The 23,146-nt window shown below is 36.5% G+C and overlaps 1 protein-coding gene across 1 annotated transcript in view; it reads left to right on the top strand.

Moving 5' to 3' along the window:
* The window catches only part of BMPR2 (bone morphogenetic protein receptor type 2), a 182,994-nt gene that overhangs the window by 64,612 nt on the left and 95,236 nt on the right, over positions 1-23,146 (top strand). The gene's annotated exons all lie outside the window — the stretch shown is intronic.

Consider the following 23,146-nt stretch of genomic DNA (forward strand, 5'->3'; position numbering starts at 1 on the left):
AATATTTCCATCACTGCAGAAAATTATATTGGATAGTACAGATACAGGCAGCGTTTGGAAGCCTTTCAAGATCCTATGTATCATATAAACGAGGTTAGTCCTATTTTGAGTAAGAGGCAAGGCTGTGATTGCTTCTAATTTGGTTTGCTTTCTTCAATGAATATCCATTATAATGAACCCTTTTAAGAAGTAGAGAGTTTTGTTTGGAAGCAGTGGTTAGTTTCATTTTAAAGTTGATTTTTTAAACTGCTATTTGCTATATTATTATCATGGTGTGTTCTTTTGTATAATTTTTACTTTAAAGTAGTATTGCTAGTTACTTGTTTCAGATCTCATCAGAAAGGTCATTTCTATATGTATAATACTTTTCAAAGCCCTTTCATATATCTCTGCAAACCATGGTGAACCTGAGTTTGGAGATTGCATGAACTATACAATATACATAGCTTCACATGTGGGTATCTCTTAAAAGGCTCAGAGTAGTGTAAATGCGCCTTTCTAATAACAATAAATCTATAAATTGACCTATATTCTTCCGTCCCTCCCTCCCTTCCTTCCTTTTTTTAAAGTGTCAAATATCAATTTGAATTTTTAGAGGGAGAATATACCTTTCCAGTACACTGTACTGGAAAGGTATGTGTCTGCCAAATTGCTCCTATTATCAAAATAGATTTATCATCTGTCTATCTATCTATGGACACTAGTATTATTAGCATCTGATCCAAAATAATGAATGAAATTAAGCTTCATGTTGTGAGATTTTGAGCTAGAATAATAGCCTTAATACGTTTGGGTTTTGTATATCATGATGGGCACATCCTGTTTCAGTTATTTATTGCTTCAGATGATGGTTTTTTTTTTTCCATTGCTTCATCCCCAGTATCTGACACAATTTTTATTCACAAAGAAGGTGCTCTATAATTATTTGTTGAACAAACTTTCAGCCCGTGACAATTGTCTTGTAAATACTTTAAAATCTCATATGACATCTAGCCTACTGTGTATTAATACATATTGCCCCCAAATCAGTACTTGTTTATTAATGTGTATTCCCTATATGTACTATACTGAGACATGCACTTCAATATATATCATAAGTGGAGATCTGACTTTATAGTAGCAGATAATATGTGAAAAATTTTAACCATTTCTTATGTAAAACCATCAACATAATAAAATTTTATAATAAAGTCCCTCTTAATAGATCTTGATCTTAGCTCTATTATAGTGAATCTCTATTAGTATAACTCATATACATGCCTATGAGATAACTGTTTCTCATGACAATCATGTTTTTGGTGATTTCTTCAGCAATTTATATCTTTAATGATTGTTTTAGAAGAAAAGAAAATAATACAAATAAAAAGATACATCATTTTATTTTTAGCAAGCTTTGGTTTTATATATAGTTTTTAAGTTTAGATAAGCCATTGAGATATTTGGAAACATATGCTCATTCTTCTTTGTCAAAGTTTCTTTTTTTATCTTTTTCTTTCTAGTGTCAAACAATAAAATGGGGACATTTCTACTCCAAGGACAAAACATAGGTTACAAAATTTCACTTTTTTAGAGTAAATAATTGGACACCTTCTACTTAAATGGTATGATAACACATGGCCAATTCTGTGTAATGATACTTTCTGCTGAAAGCGTTAATTTGCCACATCTATAAAATTGATTTTTTAAAAAAATTTGAATGCTTAATACTCTCGTTTTCTGTCTTTGTTAATACCCTCTGTTAGAATTTGGCCTCTGCTTTATTCTTTCAAACTCTTCTTTTTATTCTTTCTGTATCTCTGAGTTTAACAAATATTCAAAGTAGATGCCAACCAAATGGTAAAGATTTCTTTCATGTCACATTTTCCTTCATTTTATTTTTAAAAGTTGCCTTCCTTTTGATTTGAGATGTGAATTTTTTACATTCTTTAAACTAATTTTCTTATTTATTTTATTCTCCAATATATATCTGCCTGTAAGTAAGCTATTATTTATAACTACAATTTTCATGTCTGTCAAATCTCCTCAGGGTATAAATTGGTTATCACTAGGTTCTAAAAAGCTATTGTGGAGTTAATTTGAAAAAAACTGTTCTCTATATTGGTGTACAATTTCTAGAGTTTTACATTTATAGACCTAGCTTGCATGCTGTATTGTAAAGATAGAAAAAGTGTAGGCTGTTCTCAAAATGTTGGACTGAGAAAGTAAGATGTCCTGCTGCCAAATATATTGTTGTTTTCATGTCTCTGCTAGAATTCTTTTTTTCTTTAGGCATTCCCCTTTAAGCGAACTCTCTTCCTTTGCTTTCCTAAAGGTCTGGTTTTTTGGATACTTGTTTATGAAACTTTTATTGGCTACCACCTGGCTACTCACTTCAGAATCCTCATACTCCTTCTTTTACCCACTTTTAGTTATTTGGTAAACATGATTTATCAATAGAGCTCTACTTAGTTTTGTTGAATAAAATGATAAAAACTCGTACTATGAAAAACAGAAGATTATTTAGAATTCTTAGAGGTTGATTCTACTTCTGAAAATTAGATAGAATTAAAACCCCCAAGTGTTTAAATTGTTTGGCATTTGGCATTAGAGTAATTCTGTTATTAAGAAAAAGAAAACCATAAGAATATTTGAAGGCAGGGAGGAAGAACATCCTTGCACTTATATTTTAAGGGATCTAACTAAAAATTCAGTAAATTTTGATGAATCTCAAAAGCATAATGTTTTAAATTTAAAAAAGCAAGTTTCATGATCCTATGCACTACCTTTTATGCAAATTTAAAAACACCTCAAAGATTGCCAAACATTGTGGATCCATATATTCAAATATATGTAGTAAAAATATAAAAAGATACATTTAAGGGTTAAACACAAATTTCATGAATGTTGTTACTCCTCAGGAAATAGGATCAGGGAAAAGTCAAATAAGTTTCCAAGAGTAGATATAACATTTAGAATAGATCAAAGCTAATATGGGAAAGTATTAACATTTGTTAAATCTGGATGGTGAGTACTATGGTTTATGTTATACTTTTCTGTGATTTGAAATTTTTTATAATAAAACAATTTAATAGGAAAAATTAAATCAGTATTAAAGGAAGTAAAGAATAGATGTGGTACCACAAAACTGAGTAAGAGGCCTGGAAGGATACCATGAGAAGCTCTCATAGAAGCAGAGCAAAAGATGGAAATGCTGAAATAGAATGTACTGATTTTGGACACCATGGGTTCATAATATAACTGTCATTTTCAAAACAAGGAAAAGAAATGAAAACAATTATCAAAACATAATTAGTATTATTTTTCTGACCTGAAAAAAGACAATTTTCTATATTGAAAGGCTTATCTGAGTATCAATAAATGTATAATAAAAAGAGAACAATACTTTGAACTAAAAAGAAAGAAGAAGCATTTATAATTAGTCCACCAACTTCCTAGTTTGGTGAAAAGGAACTAAAATCAAGCTTCACCTCTGAAAATCTAATGTTCACTATGAGCTGTGTTAACAGTTTTGACATAAAAATGATGTTTCCAGGATTCAGGGGAAGCGAGAAAATATGAGGGTTTTAAATCAGAAGCAACAATTCATTTGACTGAGAATAAGACTTGACTGCAGTTGACTACTTAATGGTAAAGAAAAGAAGAAGTCAGATTCCTTTTACATATTCTCAGTTATTTGACAAACATATTCACATAATTTGGATTAATTCTGTGTATTATATTTTCTTATCTTCCTAAATGTCAGGAATCATACCATAAATTTCCTTTGTACCTCCCTAGTATGGCGGTGGGGTTGCATTTTGGAAGGGATGACTCTTTTACCTGCAAAGCTGCTTTGCATATTGCAGAATATTTAGCACCCCTGGCCACTGGCATTAAAGCCAGTGAAAACCCCTCAGCCATTTTGACACCCGAAACAAAACAAACAAAAAAATACCTCTTCACACGTCTCCAAGTCACTACCCTCCCACCACAGGCCATCCTGCCCAATTTAGGAACTGCTGTTCATGTATTGGTTTGTACTCAGAGTGTTAACCAACAACTACCAATCGAAAAACATTTAGCGGCTATCTAAATCTTTTAATAAATGTAGCGATTACAGTAATTCTGTCTTTTACCCAATTTTTCATCATGCCTCTCCATTCCCCCGTCCCATACTTTTTAAAAATTAATTAATTAATTAATATTTATTTATTTGGCTGCGTTGGGTCTTCGTTGCTGCATGCAGGCTTACTCTAGTTTTGGCGAGCGGGGGCTACTCTTCGTTGCGGTGCTCAGGCTTCTCATTGCGGTGGCTTCTCTTGTTGCGGAGCACAGGCTCTAGGCACGCAAGCTTCAGTAGTTGCAGCACGCGGGCTCAGTAGTTGCGTCACACAGGCTCTAGAGCACAGGTTCAGTAGTTGTGGCACACTGGCTTAGTTGCTCCACAGCATGTGGGCTCTTCCCAGATCAGGGAAGAGACTATTTTTTACAGTACTTTTAGGTTTGCAGGAAAATTGCCTGGAAAGTATAGAGTTCCCATATACCCACCTACCCAGACTCCTCCACTGTCAAAATCAAGATGAAGAAGTTCCCCTGTATTTTTATCATGAATGGGTGTTGATTTTTTTAAAAAATTTATTTAATTTATTTATTTTTGGCTGCGTTGGGTCTTCGTTGCTGTGCACAGGCTTCGTTGTTGTGGTGCACGGGTTTAGTTGCTCCGTGGCATGTGGGATCTCCCTGGACCAGGGCTTGAACCCGTGTCCCCTGCGTTGGCAGGTGGATTCTTAACCACTGCGCCACCAGGGAAGCCCCTGGGTGTTGATTTTGTTAAACACTTTTCCTTCATCTGTTGATACGGTCATGTGAGTTTTCTTCTTTCGTCTGTTGATGTGATAGATTATACCAATTGGTTTTTGAATTTTAAACCAGCCTTGCACACCTGGGATATATCCCCCCATAAAAATTTTTTCCCCAAATGTTCAACTATAGATAGGCCTTGTGATTTTTTAGTCTTAGCCATTCTATGTTCAAAACTCTGTCAAGGTATTCTATTTTTACGCATTGTTTTAGCTTACCACAATTTCTTCATTTATAAAATGAAGAGATTGAACTATTAACACTGAAGTTCTTCTTAGTGCTCTAGTTCTGTGAATCATGTCTAGAATATTTAAGCTGTCATTGCCCAAAAGCCCAGCATTTAAAAATTAAAAAAAAATTTTTGTTGTGAAATATTTCAAACGCACTAACACTCAGAGACAAATACCGAAGACCAAGATTTACTAAGTGTTACATTTTGTCATTATTCCACTATATTTGTTTTAAAAATGTATGTGTGCATGGATCAGATTAGTTAAAACTCCACTCCCTAATTTCATTACCTTTCCAGCTTTCCAAAACTAATGCTTTCCTGGGTTGCAATGAATCCATGTACCTGTAGTTTTTATACATAATGTATGCATCCATAAACAACCTAGAGTATTACTTTCGGTTATTTAACGTTATATACAGGCGAACTTTGGAGACATTGTGAGTTTGGTTCTAGACCACCACAATAAAGCAAATACCACCAAAAAAGTGACTCATGTGAATTTTTTGGTTTCCCAGTGCATATAAAAGTTATGTCTAAAAAAACAATGTACATACCTTAATTTAAAAATACTTTATTGCTCAAAATGCTAACCATCATCTGAGCTTCTAGCAAGTCAGTCTTTTTGCTGCTGTAGGGTCTTTCCTCCCTGTTGATGACTGCTGACTGATCAGGGTGGTGATTACTGAAGTAGGTAGCTGTGGTAAGTTTTAAAATAAGACAGTAATGGGGACTTCTCTGGTGTCTCAGTGGTTAAGAATCCGCCTGCTCGGGCTTCCCTGGTGGCGCAGTGGTTGAGAGTCTGCCTGCCAATGCGGGGGACACGGGTTCGAGCCCTGGTCTGGGAAGATCCCACATGCCGCGGAGCGGCTGGGCCCGTGAGCCACAATTGCTGAGCCTGCGCGTCTGGAGCCTGTGCTCCGCAACAAGAGAGGCCGCGACAGTGAGAGGCCTGCGCACCGCGATGAAGAGTGGCCCCCGCTTGCTGCAACTAGAGAAAGCCCTCGCACAGAAACGAAGACCCAACACAGCCAAAAATAAATTAAAAAAAAAAATTAAAAAAAAAAAAAAAAAAAAGAATCCGCCGGCCAGTGCAGGGGACACGGGTTCGAGCCCTGGTCTGGGAAGATCCCACATGCCACAGAACAACTAAGCCCATGCGCCACAACTACTGAGCCTGTGCTCTAGAGCCTCTGAGCCACAACTACTGAAGCCCACGCACCTAGAGCCTGTGCTCTGCAACAAGAGAAGCCACTGCAATGAGAAGCCTGCACACCATAGCCCCCACTCGCCGCAACTAGAGAAAGCCCGCGCGCAGCAACAAAGACCTGCCAGTGCGGCCAAAGATAAATAAATAAATTAAAAAAAAAAAAGACAGTAATGAAGTTTGCTGCATCAATTGACTCTTCCTTTCATAAACAACTTCTCAGTTGCATGTTGTGCTTTTTGATAGCATTTTACCCACAATAGAACTTCTTTCAAAAGTGGAGCCAATCCCTTGAAACCCTGCTGCTGGTTTATCCACTAAGTTTACGTAATATTCTGAACCCTTTGTTCCAAACTCCTGTTAATGTTGATATTTTGACCTCTTTCCACGAATCACAAATGTTCTTAATGGCGTCCAGAATGGTTTCCAGAAGGTTTTCAACTGACTTTGCCCATATCCATCAGAGGAATCACTGTCTATGCCAGCTATAGCATTACGAACTGTATTTCTTAAATAAGACTTGAAAGTCGAAATGACGCTTTGATCTTTGGGCTGCAGAATGGCAGGCATGAAAACAGCATTAATCTCTTTGTACATCCCCATAAGAGCTCTTGGGTGACCAGGTGCACTGTCATTGAGCAGTAATATTTTGAAAGGAATCTTTTTTCTGGGCAATAGGTCCAAACAGTGGGCTTAAGATACTCAGTAAGCCATGCTGTAAACAGATGTACTGTCATCCAGGCTTTGTTGTTCCATTTATAGAGCACAGGCAGAGTAGATTTGGCATAATTCTTAAGAGCCCCAGGATTTTCAGAATGGTAAGTGAGCATCAGCCTCAACTTCAAGTCACCAGCTGCATTACCCCTAACAAGAGAGTCAGCCTGTCCTTCGAAGCTTTGAAGCCAGGCATTGACGTCTCTCTAGCCCTGAAAGTCCTAGATGGCATCTTCTTTCAACACAAGGCTGTTTCATCTACATTGAAAAAAATCTGTTATTTAGTGTAGCCACCTTCGTCATTTATCTTAGCTAGATCTCCTGGATAACTTGCTGCAGCTCCTACATCAGTACTTGCGGCTTCACTTTGCACTTCTGTGTTACGACAATGGCTTCTTTCCTTAAATCTCGTGAACAAACTTCTGCTCGCTTCAGACTCTTCTTCTGCAGGTTCCTCTCCTCTCTTGGCCTTCATAGAATCGAAAAGAGTTTGGGTTTAATTTACCTTTCTTTTTGTAGTTTCCTAAGGTGGTGACGTCCCTTTTTAAAATTCAAATACATATAGAAGGAATTGATATACTAACCTAATACATATTCAAAAATTATCTCTACCAAATTATTTTTAAGATTAGTTTTAAATTTACATAAGTGAAATTTTCTCTTTTTGGTATACAGTTCTATGAGTTTTGAGAAATACATAGTCATGTAACTACCATCTCAATTAAGGTACAGAACATTTCTACCCCTCAGAAATTCTCTTTTGGTACCACTTTATCATCAACTACTCCGTCCTACCCCTGCCCCCCCCCGCCGCTGCCCAAATCAGGTCTCTGGCAACCAGTGATCTATTCTCCATTCCTGTAGTTTTACCTTTTAGAGTGTCATATAATGAATCATATAGTATATAGCTTTTTGAGTCTGGGTTCTTTCATTTAGCATAATATATTTGATATTCATTCATGTTGTTATGTCAATAGTCCATTCCTTATTTATTTATTTATTTATTTATTTATTTATTTATTTATGGCTGCATTAGGTCTTCGTTGCTACACGTGGGTTTTCTCTTGGTGTGTCGAGTGGGGGCTACTCTTTGTTGCAGTGTGCGGGCTTCTCATTGCGGTGGCTTCTCTTGTTGCGGAGCACCAGCTCTAGGCATGCGGGCTTCAGTAGTTATAGCACATGGGCTCAGTTGTTGTGGCTCACGGGCTCTAGAGCACAGGCTCAGTGGTTGTGGCGCACGGGCTTAGTTGCTCCACGGCATGTGGGATCTTCCCAGACCAGGGCTCGAACCCATGTCCCCTGCATTGGCAGCGGATTCTTACCCACTGCACCACCAGGGAAGTCCAGTCCATTCCTTTTTATTGCTGAGTAATACTTGTTTATCCATTGCTCAGTTGAGGGACATTTGGGTTATAAACAGTTCTTTGCGACTATAAATAAAGCCACTATAAACATATAGTGACTATAAGGTTTTTTTGTGAACATAAATTTTCATTACATTTAGGTCAATACCCGTAAGTATTAGGGAACGGGATTACTAAGTTAAATGGTATATGTTTACTTATAAGAGACTACCAAACTATTTCTCACAGTAGTTGTACCATTTTGCATTTTCATCAGCAGTTATTCCCATCTGTGTCAGCATCCTGATCAGTACTTGATGTTGTCAAGAATTTTTTGTTTTGTTTTTAAATTTTAATCATTCTAATAGGTGTGTAGTAGTATCTCATTGTAGTTTAAAATTTTTTTTCATTCATTTCATTTTTTAAAAAAATTGAATTATAATTGACATGCAATATAATATTAGTTTCAGGTGTACAACATAGTGATTCAGTATTTTTATACATTGTAAAATGATCACCGTGATAAATCTAGTTACCATCTGTCATCATACAAAGTTATTACATCATACAAAGTTATATTATTGGCTATAATCCCTATACTGTATGTTATAGCACCATGACTTATTTATTTTAAAACTGGAAGGTTGCACCTCTTAATCTCCTTTACCTATTTTTCCCATCCCCTCACCCTCCTTCTTTCTGGAAACCACCAGTTTGTTCCCTTTATCCATGAGTCTGTTTCTGCTTTGTTCTGTTTGTTCATCTCTTTTTTTTTTTTAGATTCCACATGTGAAAAGTGGAGTCACATGGTATTTGTCTTTCTCTGTCTGACTTATTCCACTTAGTGTGATACCCTCTAAATCAATGCATGTTGTAGCAAATGGCAAGATTTCATTCTTTTTTATGTCTGAGTAATATTCCACAGTGTGTGTGTGTGTATACACACACACACACCACATCTTATTTATCCATTCATCTGTTGATGGGTACTTAGATTGCTTCCATATATTAGCTATTGTAAATAATGCCACAATGAACATAAAGGTACATATATCTTTTCAAATTAGTGTTTTCATTTTCTTAAGGTAAATAGAAATGGAAATGGAATTGCTGGGTTGTATGGTAGTTCTGTTTTTAATTTTGAGAAACCTCCATACTGTTTTCTGTAGTGGCTGCACGAATTTACATTCCCACCATCAGTGTACAAGGGTTCCCTCCCTTTTCTCCACATCTTCACCAACACTTGTTATTTGTTGCTTTTTTGAGAATAGCCATTCTGACAGGTGTGAGGTGGTATCATTGTGGTTTTGATTTGCATTTTTCTGATGATTACTGATGTTGAGCATCTTTTCATGTGCCTGTTTGCCATCTGTATGTCTTTGAAAAAATATCTATTCAGGTCTAATGCCCATTTTTTATTTGGGTTGTTTGGGGTTATTTTTTGATATTGAGTTGTATGAGTTCATTATATATTTTGGGCATCAACTCCTTGTAGGAATTGCAAATATCTTGTCCCATTAAGTAGGTTGGCTTTTTATTTTGTTGATGGTTTCCTTCACTATGCAAAAACTTTTTAGTTTGATATCATCTCATTTGATTATTTCTGCTTTTGTTTCCCTTGCCTGAGGAGACATAGCCAAAAAATATTGTTAAGATTGGTGTCAAAGAGGTTACTGCCTATGATTTCTTCTGGGAGTTTTATAGTTTCAGTCTTACTTTTAAGTCTGTAATCCATTTTGAGTTTATTTTTGTACATGATGTAAGAAAGTGGTCCAGTTTCATTCTTTTGCATCTAATTGTCCAGTTTTCCCAGCACCATTTACTGAAGTGACTCTCTTCGTCCATTGAGTATTCTTGCCTCCTTTGTTGTAGATTAATTGATCATATAAGCGTAGGTTTATTTCTGGGCTCACAGAATATTCTGTTCCATTGATCTGTGTGTCTGTTTTTGTGCCAGTATCATACTGTTCAGATTATTATAGCTTTGTAGTATTGTGTGAAATCAGGTCATGTGTCACCTCCAGCTTTGTTCTTTCTCAAGATTGCTTTGGCTTTTGGGGCATTTTGTGTTTCTATAGAGATTTTAGAATTATTTGTTCTAGTTCTGTGAAAAATGCCATTGGTGTTTTGATAGGAATTGCATTGAATCTGTAGGTTGCTTGGTAGTATGGACATTTTGATAATATTAATTCTTCCAATCCATGAGCACTGATAAATGGATAACTTTCCATTTATTTGCATCATCTTCAGTTTCTTTCTTCAGTGTCTTACAGTTTTCTGAGTACAGGTCTTTCACTTCCTTGGTTAAATTTATTCCTAGGTATTTTATTCTTTTTGATGCAATTGTAAATGGGATTGTTTTCTTCATTTTTCTTTGTTTGTTCTCAGTGTATAAAAGTGCTGCAGATGTCTACATATTAATTTCGTATCCTGCAACTTTACTGAATTCATTTATTCTAATAGTTTTTTTTGGGGGGGGGTAGAATCTTTAGGGTTTTCTATATATAATATGTCATCCCCAAATAGTGACAATTTTACTTCTTTCTTTACATTTTGGATGCCTTCTATTTCATTTTCTTGCCTAATTGGTGTGATTAGGACTGTGAATACTGTGTTGAATAAAAGTGTCAAGTAGGCATCCTTGTCTTAGTTCCTGATCTTAGAGGAAAAGTTTTCAGCTTTTCACCGTTGAGTATGATGTTAGCTGTGGTTTGTCATACATGGATTTTATTATGTTGAGGTATGTTCCCTCTATATCCACTTTGTTGAGAATTTTTATCATAAATGGATATTGAATTTTGTCAAATTCATTGTACTTTTAATTTATTTTCATGTGAAATTCACATTTATAATGTGAAAATTTATTTGCCATGTATCTATTTTTAATGTAGGGAAAAGAAAGATGGATAGATCAATCTTGTTCTTGTTATGCTTCTAGGAAAAGCCAGCCAGCAGAGGTTTCCACATTAAAGGGTTCTGGGTATCCAGGCATCAGAAGGGAAAGAGTGCCTCTTTGCCTGTTGGACCTTGTTACAAAGGACTAGTCTTTGTTTAAACAACAACAGACATCCCAAACTGGAATCTCTTATCTCAGATATTTAGTGCCATAATTAGCTTGTATTTTGTCTCATTTTACTTTTTTTATATGTAAAGGATACTACATGAATGGTTCTTTAAACCATGATCCCATAGCACAATCCAGTTTCTCCCCATACTAGAACTACTTGGTGAGAGGAAGTAAGAGAGTTTGAATGCTTTTTAATAAACTTTTAACGGACAAATGTATATGATGAGGCACAATGTATTTTGTTGGTAGAGCACATGGTCTTAGTGTCAGGTTTCTTTTTACTGACATCGTACTTTATTTTTCTAGGATATTATTCTTATTTGACTTCAAATAAACAAAATTCCTAATAAAATTGAACATATACACAAATGTTCATAGCAGTTTTATTTCTAATAGCCAAAAACTGAAAACTACCCCCATGAGCTTCAAAAGGTGAAAAGTTAAACAGATTGTGTATTTCATCCATATCATGGAATACTACTCTATAAAAAGTAATGAACTATTGATACATGCAACAAATTGGGTGAACCTCAAGGAATTTTTGCTCAGTGAAAAAAGTCAATCTCTAAAGGATATGTACTACATGATTCCATTTATATAGTAATCGTGAAATATAATCATTGAGTTGGAGAACAGATTAGTGGTTGCTGTTGGTTAGGAATGGGGACAAAGGGATCGTGATTATAAAGCGTTAACATGAGGGTATCTTGTGATAGTACAGTTGAATATTTTGATTGTGATAGTATGTGACCGAATTGCATAAATTCGTACTCACACAAGTTGAGTGCATGTATAACTGGTAAAATCTGATTAAGCTCTATGGATTGTGCTAATGTTGATTTCTTGTCTTTGATACTTCACAGTGATTGTGTGGGATGTTTGCATTGGGGAGAGAGGTACTGGACTTGTCCCTATATTCCTTCCTTCCTTCCTCCCTCCCTCCCTCTTTGAGAGTGGGACAGCACAAGCTTTATTCAGTGGCCAAAGAATGGAGAAGCAGGAACCTAGTTCACAAATCACCTTCTCCTCCTTACATTTCTTTCCAACTACCTGTGAATATATAATCATTACAAAATTTTAAAAAAAAATGTAAAAATAATTCAAGTACAAAAACTCTTTTATTTTTGAAATATGTAATACATGAATATATTTTCATGAAAATTCAAATAATATAAGAGTATTTGGTAAAAAAAGGAAAAGGGCAAATAGTTAATATTTTAAGTATAGCCATTTTTTCCTTTCTTTCCTCCCCCATAAAAGCGAATAGATAGTATTTTTCAGTGTATGCATAATGATGCTGATTTATATCGGTAATGACAGTTAACTGATGCAGACATGATAAAACTATGCCATACCTTTATACTCTACATTCTTGATAGTGTTATATTGCGGAGTGGGAAACGTAAGACAGCTGAGTAATCCAGACATGCCACATGTGTTCCTGGGAATTAAATGCTGCACATGATTAGCAAATGCTGATCCAGAAAGCATATGTAAACAGAAAATGATTAGTTTATTCTCAGTAAGTTGGAGATATATCTATATATGAAAATAATATAATATTGCATGTATACACATACTATTTTCACAGCTTCATTTATAGTAGAGTGGTCAAAGGACTAGATGATTATTGCCTAGATTTTGTAACCTTTGAATGGGAATATGATATTGAGTACAATACATGTAGATATGAAAGCTGTCTGCCTGTAACACTGTTGGGTATTCGTGGTATACAAAATGAGTTATATACACCTAGTCTTCCTCTAGGAACAAGTGTAGTCAGCCTCCTACTTGGTGGGGGAGATATGCATGTAAACAGATAAAATATAATGCCATACAATGCTAAAACAGATAGAGTTAAGAGATTTGGGAGTGTAGAACATATCATTTAACTGCAGAGTAAACTGAAGAGCACGAAAAATGGCATTCTAGATATTGGGTACATTATGTATAAAGGTCAGGAAAGGCCTTGGCATATTAGTGTGGTGGAAACTGAGGAATGGAGGAGTGGGATGAATGGCAAGAGATAGATTGAGTCCCAGGGCTGACTTACCCATTAGGCACAGGGCCCACAGTATTTCTGGAGGTCCATGAAAATGTTTTAATTTGTTTTAAAAGCAGAAGGAAAAAAGGAACTTTCATGTTGAAGAAAAATGTTCTAATATCTAGGGTTAACATATTGTCTTTATCCCAATGCAGTTGTGAGGTATAATTTTAAAAAAAAATAAATTTCTTTATTTATTTTATTTTTGGCCGTGTTGGGTCTTTGTTGCTGCACCTAGGCTTTCTCTAGTTGTGGTGAGTGGGGGCTACTCTTCGTTGCAGTTCACGGGCTTCTCATTGCAGTGGCTTCTCGTTGCGGAGAACGGGCTCTAGGCACGCAGGCTTCAGTAGTTGTGGCAAGTGGGCTCAGTAGTTGTGGCTCGCAGGCTCTAGAGTGCAAGCTCAGTAGTTGTGGAGCATGGGCTGAGTTGCTCCACAGCATGTGGGATCTTCCCGGACCAGGGCTCGAACCCATCTACCCTGCATTGGCAGGTGGATTCGTAACCACTGTGCCACCAGGGAACTCCAAAGTATAATTTTTAATATTTTTTATTGGAGGAAAGGGCCCATGAAATCAAAAGTTCCTAGGGCCCATGAAAGTGATCATGGTCGTGTTGGGTCTTGCTTATGAAGGATGTTAAATGCCAACTAAAGAGCTTGAATTTAATTCTAGGAACTTCAGGGAGCTAAAAGATTTTAAGCATGATCAACTCTTTTTATGAAGATACCTCTGTCAGCAGTTTGGATGAGACTGTTTGCGGTTCATTGTAGTTATGTTAATCAAAATTGCTTTAGTGCTTATTACAACCAAATATCACCTGTTTAAAATGAGGAGAGAGAGGGCAGACAGCAGAAGCAAGAAGAACTACAGTCCTGCAGCCTGTGGAACAAAAACTACATTCACAGAAAGATAGACAAGATGAAAAGGCAGAGGGCTATGTACTAGATGAAGGAACAAGATAAAACCCCAGAAAGACAACTAAATGAAGTGGAGATAGGCAACCTTCCAGAAAAAAGAATTCAGAATAATGATAGTGAAGATGATCCAGGACCTCGGAAAAAGAATGGAGGCAAAGATCGAGAAGATGCAAGAAATGTTTACCAAAGACCAAGAAGAGGGCTTCCCCGGTGGCTCAGTGGTTGAGAATCTGCCTGCTGGTGCAGGGGACACGGGTTCGAGCCCTGGTCTGGGAGGATCCCACATGCCACGGAGCAACTAAGCCCATGAGCCACAATTACTGAGCCTGCGCGTCTGGAGCCTGTGCTCCGCAACAAGAGAGGCCACGACAGTGAGAGGCCCGCGCACCGCGATGAAGAGTGGCCCCCGCTTGCCGCAACTAGAGAAAGCCCTCGCGCAGAAATGAAGACCCAACACAGCCATAAATAAATAAATAAACAAATACTTAAAAAAAAAAAAAGACCTAGAAGAATTAAAGAACAAACAAACAGAGATGAACAATACAATAACTGAAATGAAAACTACACTAGAAGGAATCAATAGCAGAATAACTGAGGCAGAAGAACGGATAAGTGACCTGGAAGACAGAATGGTAGAATTCACTGCTGTGGAACAGAATAAAGAAAAAATAATGAAAAGAAATGAAGACAGCCTAAGAGACCTCTGGGACAACATTAAACGCAACAACATTCGCATTATAGGGGTCCCAGAAGGAGAAGAGAGAGAAAGGACCAGAGAAAATATTTGAAGAGTTTATAGTCGAAAACTTCCCTAACATGGGAAAGGAAATAGCCACCCAAGTCCAGGAAGTGCAGAGAGTCCCATACAGGATAAACCCAAGGAGAAACACACCGAGACACATAGTAATCAAATTGGCGAAAATTAAAGACAAAGAAAAATTATTGAAAGCAACAAGGGAAAAATGACAAATAATATACAAGGGAGCTCCCATAAGGTTAACAGCTGATTTCTCAGCAGAAACTCTACAAGCCAGAAGGGAGTGGCATGATATACTTAAAGTGATGAAAGGGAAGACCCTACAACCAAGAATACCCTACCTTGCAAGGATCTCATTCAGATTCGATGGAGAAATCAAAAGCTTTACAGACAAGCAAAAGCTAAGAGAATTCAGCACCACCACACCAGCTCTACCAGAAATGCTAAAGGAACTTCTCTAAGTGGGAAACACAAGAGAAGAAAAGGACCTACAAAAACAAACCCAAAACAATTAAGAAAATGGTCATAGGAACGTACATATCGATAATTACCTTAAACGTGAATGGATTAAATGCTCCAACCGAAAGACACAGGCTTGCTGAATGGATACAAAAACAAGACCCATATATATGCTGTCTACAAGAGACCCACTTCAGACCTAGGGACACATTCAGACTGAAAGTGAGGGGATGAAAAAAGATATTCCATGCAAATGGAAATCAAAAGAAAGCTGGAGTAGCAATACTTATATCAGATAAAATAGACTTTAAAATAAAGAATGTTACAAGAGACAAGGAAGGACACTACATAATGATCAAGGGATCATTCCAAGAAGAAGATATAACAATTATAAATATATATGCACCCAACATACGAGCACCTCAATACATACGGCAACTGCTAACAGCTATAAAAGAGGAAATCGACAGTAACACAGTAATAATGGGGGACTTTAACACCTCACTTACACCAATGGACGGATCATCCAAAATGAAAATAAATAAGGAAACAGAAGCTTTAAATGACACAATACACCAGATAGATTTAATTGATAATTATAGGATATTCCATCCAAAAACAGCACAGTACACTTTCTTTTCAAGTGCGCACAGAACATTCTCCAGGATAGATCACATCTTGGGTCACAAATCAAGCCTCAGTAAATTTAAGAAAATTGAAATCATATCAAGCATCTTTTCTGACCACAACACTATGAGATTAGAACTCAGTTACAGGGAAAAAAACGTAAAAAACACAAACACATGCAGGCTAAACAGTACGTTACTAAATAACCAAGAGATCACTGAAGAAATCAAAGAGGAAATCAAAAAATACCTAGAGACAAATGACAATGAAAACACGACGATCCAAAACCTAGAAGCAGTTCTAAGAGGGAAGTTTATAGCTATACAAGCCAACCTCAAGAAACAAGAAAAATCTCAAATAAACAATCTAACCTTACACCTAAAGGAACTAGAGAAAGAAGAACAAACAAAATCCAAAGTTAGCAGAAGGAAAGAAATCATAATAATCAGAACAGAAGTAAATGAAATAGAAACAAAGAAAACAATAGCAAACATCAATAAAACTAAAAGCTTGTTCTTTGAGAAGATAAACAAAATTGATAAATCATTAGCCAGACTCATCAAGAAAAAGAGGGAGAGGACTCACATCAATAAAATTAGGAATGAAAAAAGAGAAGTTACAACAGACACCGCAGAAATACAAAGCATCCTAAGAGACTACTACAAGCAATTCTAGGCCAACAAAATGGAAACCTGGAAAAAATGGACAAATTCTTAGAAAGGTATAACCTTCCAAGACTGAACCTGGAAGAAATAGAAAATATGAACAGACCAATCACAAGTAATGAAATTGAAACTGTCATTAAAAATCTCCCAACAAACAAAAGTCCAGGACCAGATGGCTTCACAGGTGAATTCTATCAAACATTTAGAGAAGAGCTCACACCCATCCTTGTCAAACTCTTCCAAAAAGTTGCAGAGGAAGGAACACTCCCAAACTCATTCTATGAGGCCACCATCACCCTGATACCAAAGCCAGACAAAGATACTACAAAAAAAGAAAATTACAGACCAATATCACTGATGAATATAGATGCAAAACTCCTCAACAAAATACTAGCAAACAGAATCCAACAACACATTAAAAGGATCATACACCATGATCAAGTGGGATTTATCCCAAGCATGCAAGGATTCTTCAATATATGCAAATCAATCAATGTGATATACCATATTAACAAATTGAAGAAGAAAAACCATATGATCATCTCAGTAGATGGAGAAAAAGCTTTTGACAAAATTCAACAGCAATTTATGATAAAAACTCTCCAGAAAGTGGGCATAGAGGGAACTTACCTCAACATAATGAAGACCATATACGACAAACCCACAGCAAACATCATTCTCAATGGTGAAAAACTGAAAGCGTTTCCTCTAAGATCAGGAACAAGACAAGGATGTCCACTCTTGCCACTGTTATTCAAAATAGTTTTGGAAGTCCTAGCCTCAGCAATCCGAGAAGAAAAAAAAATAAAAGGAATCCAAATTGGAAAAGAAGAAGTAAAACTGTCACTGTTTGCAGATGACATGATACTATACATAGAGAATCCTAAAGATGCCACCAGAAAACTACTAGAGCTAATCAATGAATGTGGTAAAGTTGCAGGATACGAAATTAATGCACAGAAATCTCTTGCATTCCTATACAGTAACGATGAAATATCTGAAAGAGAAATTAAGGAAACGCTTCCATTTACCATTGCAACAAAAAGAATAAAATACCTAGGAATAAACCTACCTAGGGAGACAAAAGACCTGTATGCAGAAAACTATAAGACACTGATGAAAGAAATTAAAGATGATACCAACAGATGGAGAGATATACCATGTTCTTGGATTGGAAGAATCAATATTGTGCAAATGACTATACTACCCAAAGCAATCTACAGATTCAATGCAATCCCTATCAAATTACCAATGGCATTTTTTATGGAACTAGAGCAAAAAATCTTAAAATTTGTATGAAGACACAAAAGACCCCGAATAGCCAAAGCAGTCTTGAGGGAAAAAAACGGAACTGGAGGAATCAGACTCCCTGACTTCAGACTATACTACAAAGCTACAGTAATCAAGACAATATGGTACTGGCACAAAAACAGAAACATAGATCAATGGAACAAGATAGAAAGCCCAGAGGTAAACCCACGCACCTATGGTCAACTAATCTATGACAAAGGAGGCAAGGATATACAATGGAAAAAAGACAGTCTCTTCAATAAGTGGTGCTGGGAAAACCGGACAGCTACATGTAAAAGAATGAAATTAGAACACTCCCTAACACCATACCCAAAAATAAACTCAAAATGGATTAGAGACCTAAATGTAAGACCAGACACTATAAAACTCTTAGAGGAAAACATAGGAAGAACACTGTTTGACATAAATCACAGCAAGATCTTTTTTGATCCACCTCCTAGAGTAATGGAAATAAAAACAAAAATAAACAAATGAGACCTAATGAAGCTTAAAAGCTTTTGCACAGCAAAGGAAACCATAAACAATACGAAAAGACAACCCTCAGAATGGGAGAAAATATTTCCAAACGAATCAGCGGACAAAGGATTAATCTCCAAAATATATAAACAGCTCATGCAGCTCGATATTAAAAAAACAAACAACCCAATCCAAAAATGGGCAGAAGACCTAAATAGACATTTCTCCAAAGAAGGCATACAGATGGCCAAGAAGCACATGAAAAGCTACTCAACATCACTAATTATTAGAGAAATGCAAATCAAAACTACAATGAGGTATCACCTCACACCAGTTAGAATGGACTTCATCAGAAAATCTCCAAACAACAAATGCTGGAGAGGGTGTGGAGAAAAGGGAACCCTCTTGCACTGTTGGTGGGAATGTTAACTGATACAGCCACTATGGAGAACATTATGGAGGTTCCTTAAAAAACTAAAAATAGAATTACCATATGATCCAGCAATCCACTACTGGGCATATACCCAGAGAAAACCACAATTCAAAAAGACACATGCACCCCAATGTTCATTGCAGCACTATTTACAATAGCCGGGTCATGGAAGCAACCTAAATGCCCATTGACAGACGAATGGATAAAGAAGAAGTGGTACATATATACAATGGAATATTACTCAGCCATAAAAAGGAACTAAATTGGGCCATTTGTTGAGACGTGGATAGATCTAGAGACTGTCGTACAGAGTGAAGTAAGAAAGAGAAAAACAAATATCGTATATTAACGCATATATGTGGAACCTAGAAAAATGGTACAGATAAACCAGTTTTCAGGGCAGAAATTGAGACACAGATGTAGAGAAGAAACGTATGGACACCAAGGGGGGAAAGCCGTGGGGGGTGGTGGTGGTGTGATGAATTGGGCGATTGGGATTGACATGTATACACTGATGTGTATAAAATTGATTACTAATAAGGACCTGCTGTATAAAAAAAATGTGATCAAATGTATTCTCTTGGAAAGAAGCAAAAAAATACTGCATTATATGTTTGAAAGTCTCTAAGAGAATAGATTTAAATGTTTTCACCATACACATACATACACAAAATGGTAATTATGTGAGGTGATGGAGCTGTTAACTAACCCTATTGTGGTAATCATTTTGCAATATATACATGTATCAAATCATGTTGTACACCTTAAACTTATACAATAATGTATGCCAATTATATCCCAATAAAGCTGGAAAAAATTTTAAAAAAATAAAATGAGGAGAGCAGTTTTTAAAAGACTCATATCTAATCACTGTATTTGATTAAGGATGTCCCTTGAAAGAGTTAATTGACCATACTTGATTAATCAAGATTTGTTCATTAGCTGTTGACAAATTCAGAAAACCACATGTAAATGATCAGGTCTCTTTATGTGAGAATATAATACTAGGCTATACTGTTTCTCATAGTACTCTTTGTTTCATGCCTACTTTTCCTGCATTATTTATGAAGAATCCAAAACTTTATACAGAGATATTGCTGAGACATTACAACAAATAGCATTTAAAAAGCTGGAAGCACTGTTTTACAAAATGGAGTTTTTCTTTCTTTTAACCAAATGGAGTTTAGTTACAATTCTTGCTCAAACACCTTTATTTAATATAGGAATTTGCTAAATCATAATTTGAAAGAGTTACTCTTAAAATAGCGAAGTATAATTTTCCTATACTAATGACACTGTCATAAAATAATTCCTATGAAGTAGGCTGAAGTAATTTTAAGAAAAAATTATTTGGTGAAAACTGAGGGATATTAAAGGTATGATTCAGTGTCCTACAGTTGTACCTTTATTGCCTTGATCTTGGGATGAGGGGAGAGGGAGACATAGAGGAGATTGGATTTGTTTGTTTGTTGTCTTTTTATATAAGGAGAATTTTAGGTTTCAGTCATCAAATTATTTAATAATGGAACTAAAAATTTTATGCATGTTCATTCCTTTAGCTACTTTTCAGATGTAAAAGAAATCCAGGCAGAGGAAAAATTTTCATTTTGTATTTATTCTTTCACAAGGATATACTTTTATTTTTAAATTAAATAAGGCACTTATTTATTTATGATCCATCTACCTCCAGGTACGGTTAGATCCCTATTCATTAACTCAGTATTCAATACAAAATTCTAGTCAAAACGGATAACAACAGAAGAGGAGGGGAAAAAATAGAATATCGTGGTTGTGGAAAACTAGAGATAATGAGTTCATAAATTCATTCTGATCTTTCTAACAATCAAGACAGAAAGGGAAACAGAGTGGGTTACATAATTTCAGCAAGTGGTAGTAGGTAAGTAGCACATAACCTGAGTCAAGAAATGGGGATAAGGAATTATGTCTCATAAATAGGCATGCTGTTTTAGATCTACATTACAGAGTTTTGTTTTTAGTTTGCGTCTTTTAAGTATCAATCTTTGTGTTGTGTGTACTTTATATGTAGAGATATGTTTGATTTTAATCTTTATAATAATTTTGTAAAGTTTGCAAATTAGGGTATATCTAAGGAAATACTGGTAAATGTGCGAGATAATATAAATGTTTGTCATTAAAGGAATTTGAATATGTGACTACATGTGGTAAAAATATGGTATACTCATAATCTGGCTAATGCCCTGGAAGTAGTTTTTATAAAAAGGGTAGGAGGGCTTCCCTGGTGGCGCAGTGGTTGGGAGTCTGCCTGCCGATGCGGGGGACACGGGTTCGAGCCCTGGTCTGGGAAGATCCCACATGCCTCGGAGTGGCTGGGCCTGTGAGCCACAACTGCTGAGCCTGCGCTCTGCAACAAGAGAGGCCGCGATAGTGAGAGGCCCATGCACGGCGATGAAGAGTGGCCCCCACTTGCCACAACTAGAGAAAGCCCTTGCACAGAAACGAAGACCCAACACAGCCACAAATAAATAAATAAATAAATAAACTTGGGGGGTGGGAAATAAGGCTAGGGACTTCCCTGGTGGTCCAGTGGTTAAGAATCCTCCTTTCAATGTAGGGGACTTGGGTTCGATCCCTGGTCAGGGAACTAAGATCCCACATGCTGGGGGGCAACTAAGCCTGCGGGCTGCAGCTACTGAGCCCGTGCGCTCTGGAGCCTGAGCACCGCAACCAGAGAGAAGCCTGCACACCGCAAGGGAAGATCCTGTGTGCTGCAGCTGAGACCTGACGCAGGCAAAAATAAATAAGTAAATAAAAAATCTTTTTTAAAAAAGGCTATACTACATTTTCTGGCCATTTATATGATATTAGTAAATATCTTCTAGAAGACTGCCTGAAGTTCTAAATTGTGGAAATGTGGAAGTCACGTTTATTTTTTTTTTAGTAATTACTGTCTGTCGCCAAGCAGACTATAAGGTGCTTGAAGGGTAGAACTCTGTATTATCTATTTGTGAATCCTCTATTTACTTAGCTCAATACTTTGAAGGTGCTTTCTGTTGTAATAAATATGGCAGGTCTGTGTTTCTAAATAGACTTGGGCACACAGTTGTTGGTGCTTTCATTTCTTCTCTAGGGTTTGGTCCTTAGTTTTGTAGTTTCAGAAACATTATTTTAATAAATCATTTCCAGTGCTAAGGTGCTAATGAATTAAGCCATACTAAATAAGATACACAGCAAAATCAAGAAATAAATCAGAAGCCCATTAGGAATATAGTGGCAAAGTGTATTAGATTGTTATTCTGGCAAGTCAAACACAGTAGGAAAGTCTGCTTTAAGAAACCAAATAAAGATCAGCTGTTGCTTTTGATAACCATTTACTTCTTTGGTATTCTCAGCAGTGTTGGTAAATGTTTATTAGCTGATAAATTATGTGGCAAATGTTCTACTGAGATTAGTTAAATCAGATTATGTATATGGAGAAAGACTGGCGTTGGAAATACATTGGGTTGACTTTTGGTATAAGGGATTGTTGAGCATTTCTTCTTCTGACTATTATATTGATTTTTTAAAAATTAATTAATTAATTAATTTAATTAATTTTTGGCTGCATTGGGTCTTCGTTGCTGCGCATGGGCTTTCTCTAGTTGCGGCAAGCAGGGGCTACTCTTCGTCGCGGTGCGTTGCGGTGCGTGGGCTTCTCATCGCGGTGGCTTCTCTTGTTGCAGAGCACGGGCTCTAGGTGCGCGGCGTTAGTAGTTGCAGTGCGTGGGCTCAGTAGTTGTTGCGCACAGGCTTAGTTGCTCCGCGGCATGTGGGATCTTCCCGGACCAGGGCTCGAACCCGTGTCGCCTGCATTGGCAGGCAGATTCTTAACCACTGCCCCACCAGGGAAGTCCCTATATTGATACTTTTAATGACAGAAAATCATTTTCTTATTTAGCACTAATAGCCTTAATTTTTAAAAACAGGTTTATTAAGGTATAATTTACATAGCATGAAATTCACGCATTTTTAGTGAACAGTTATTTTTTTGTACATTTACAAAGCTGTGCAAACATTGCCACAATCTAATTTTGGAACATTTCTATCTCCCCAGATAGAA

The sequence above is a fragment of the Balaenoptera ricei genome, chromosome 7 (genome assembly GCF_028023285.1).
Source record: "Balaenoptera ricei isolate mBalRic1 chromosome 7, mBalRic1.hap2, whole genome shotgun sequence".
NCBI classification, from domain to species: Eukaryota; Metazoa; Chordata; class Mammalia; order Artiodactyla; family Balaenopteridae; genus Balaenoptera; species Balaenoptera ricei.